The 3155-nt window shown below is 40.6% G+C and overlaps 1 long non-coding RNA gene across 1 annotated transcript; it reads right to left on the reverse strand.

Annotated features, from left to right (window-relative positions):
• Positions 1 to 209: 209 nt before the first annotated feature.
• LOC311222787 lies at positions 210 to 2208 on the reverse strand. Its single transcript, XR_014619378.1, has 4 exons — positions 2154 to 2208; positions 1986 to 2030; positions 348 to 401; positions 210 to 260 (listed from the first exon to the last, which is right to left on the reverse strand). It is a non-coding gene; the product is annotated as an uncharacterized lncRNA (long non-coding RNA).
• Positions 2209 to 3155: the final 947 nt, after the last annotated feature.

The following is a 3155-nucleotide window of genomic DNA, read 5'->3' on the forward strand; positions in this document are numbered from 1 at the left end:
CAACCACAACCACCCAATCAATCAACCAACCAACCAACTAACCACCCAATCAACCAACCAACCAACCAATCACCAACCAACCAATCAACCAACCCAACCAACCAACCAACCAACCAACCAACCAACCAACCAACCAACCAACCAACCAACCAACCAACCAACCAACCAACCAATCAATCAAAAGGTGTAATGTCTAATACTCACTCTCGTCACCAAGTGGTCCAGGGATGCCATCTTGACCCCATCTCTCCTGGGGGCCCCTGTTTTAGACACCACATAGTCAATAACTTGGTCTCTGTGTTGTGAGTAAGACGTTGGGATGGATCAGAGGAACCTGAAGGACCTACCAGAGCTCCTGGGGGGCCGGCCTGTCCCGAACCAGCAGCCACACCAGGAAGTCCCTTCACGGAGACGGATGATGAGGCGGGTTAAACACTTATTCTTGTATAACACAGATAATAGGACAAAGTACACTTATTTTATTTATGAACCCTTTCACTACCACACGGTTAACCGTCTGTAGTGCGGTGGTGAAAGGGTTAACCTCCTGTAGTGTGGAGGTGAAGGGATTAACCCTTTGTCCCGTGGAAGTGAAGGGGTTAACCTTATGTATTGTCGTGGTGAAAGGGTGAAACACTTATTCTTGTATAACACAGATGAGTATAATAATGGGCCAAAGTACACTTATTGTATTTATTAAGAAACACGTCCTCTTCAGTCGACGTCTGCTCAGGTGAATCCAGGTCAGTGGAGGAGAGGACGCAGCGTCAGGGCCCAACGCCCGGGGCCACTGCTGACCGTGTGAACATCTTAACGGTGATCTATCTCCTCTCGTTACCGGTAGTCTGACGTTTATATGGGGCGAGCCGTGGGCCAAATGTCACACAGGGATCCATTAAGATGCCACTGGGATAATTGCACGTCTTCTAGGTTTACTGGTGCAGTCTACTAAGTCCACTGATTTGTATACAGATTCAGATTGAGATTCAGAGTTTTATTTGCCACATGGAAGCAATAAATACCATACCATGGGCAGAAGCAGCAGGAGGAAGAATAATTCTTATAGTTACCCGCCCCCTATTCCTAAACTAAACAAGTGTTACTTGATGGTCGGCGTACGACCTAATTTACACAAAATAATAATTTATAGCATATACAAAGAAACAAACAATCAGATTAAACAAGAAACAATTAAATAATAATAATAATAATAATAATAATAATAAAGGCACATACTATGGAGATACGTTATACATCTTGAGAGTGATACTGTTAATAGCAAGGAAAATGATAACTATGGCATGGCTACAAAATCAACCACCGTCAATCAAACAATGGACCAAGAGACTGAGACAGATGTATACAATGGAAGAAATGACTGCACAATTGCAACTGAAAAAAGATATGTTTATGCAGAGATGGTCACATGTAACCTTATACCTGGAGATACACTAGCATGAGTCTGACGCCCTCTCTCTCTTTTTTTCTTTTTTTGTTGTTCTTTTTTTTCTATTTATTTTTTCGTTTCTTATCCTACAAAAAATCAAAAAAAAAAAATTGTAAAAATCCCGCCCCACTGGGTTGTTTAAGAGGCGTACTCGGATTATACAGCTTATTTTGATTATGCTGAATACTTTGAAAACAAATTGAATAAGAGGGAAGAGCCTGAGTAACAAATGTCATTGAATATGTGAATCAAGTATATTATACTGTATGATTATTGCAATGTGATGTTCATTATGACACAAAATAAAAGAAAGTAAAAAAAAAAAAAAAAAATAATAATAATAATAATAATAATAATAATAATAATAATAATAATAATAATAATAATAATAATAATAATAATAATAATAATAATAATAATAATAATAATAATAAAGAAGAAAGAAGAAAGAAGAAAGAAAGTGCACTCCTTACTTAACTTATGACCCTATCCTGCTCCAAGCTGATTGGTTAAAAGAAAAATAAATTACACGACTCACTCTGTCTCCTTTAGGCCCGGGGATGCCCCCTAAACCACGAGCGCCCTGCAAACACACAACGTTACACGATCGCACATCGTGTTCAAAGATACTGATAATTAAAAATATTTTTTAGGACAAAATGTATGGTCATATGAAATGTGAGATTAAAAGTTATAAAATGGGAACCTGTGTACCAGGCTTTCCTTCTGCTCCCTCCATCCCAACATGGCCCCTAAAGCCCTGTGACAGAAGAGCACACGCACACAGATACAACACATCGTTTAACCCTTTCACTACCACACTACAGACGGTTAACCTTTCACTACCACACTACAGAAGGTTAACCTTTCACTACCACACTACAGACGGTTAACCTTTCATTACCACACTACAGAAGGTTAACCTTTCACTACCACACTACAGACGGTTAACCTTTCACTACCACACTACAGACGGTTAACCTTTCACTACCACACTACAGAAGGTTAACCCTTTCACTACCACACTACAGAAGGTTAACCTTTCACTACCACACTACAGAAGGTTAACCTTTCACTACCACACTACAGACGGTTAACCTTTCACTACCACACTACAGAAGGTTAACCTTTCACTACCACACTACAGGCGGTTAACCGGCTGTAGTGTGGTAGTGAAAGGGTTAACCGGCTGTAGTGTGGTTGTGAAAGGGTTAACCCTTTGTCGCATGTCAGTGAAAGGGTTAACCTTCTGTGTTGTCGCAGTGAAAGGGTTAACCCTTTGGTAGTGTAGCAGTGAAAGGGTTAATCCTTTGGTAGTGTGGTAGTGAAAGGGTTAACCCTTTGGTAGTGTGGCAGTGAAAGGGTTAACCATTTGGTAGTGTGGCAGTGAAAGGGTTAACCCTTTGATAGTGTGGCAGTGAAAGGGTTAACCATTTGGTAGTGTAGCAGTGAAAGGGTTAATCCTTTGGTAGTCTGGTAGTGAAAGGGTTAATCATTTGGTAGTGTGACAGTGAACGGGTTAACACTTTGGTAGTGTGGTAGTGAAAGGGTTAACCCTTTGGTAGTGTGGCAGTGAAAGGGTTAACCATTTGGTAGTGTGGCAGTGAAAGGGTTAACCCTTTGATAGTGTGGCAGTGAAAGGGTTAACCCTTCGGTAGTGTGGCAGTGAAAGGGTTAATCATTTGGTAGTGTGACAGTGAACGGGTTA

This window comes from Notolepis coatsorum (assembly GCF_963971535.1).
Source record: "Notolepis coatsorum genome assembly, chromosome: 2".
Classification (NCBI taxonomy): Eukaryota; Metazoa; Chordata; class Actinopteri; order Aulopiformes; family Paralepididae; genus Notolepis; species Notolepis coatsorum.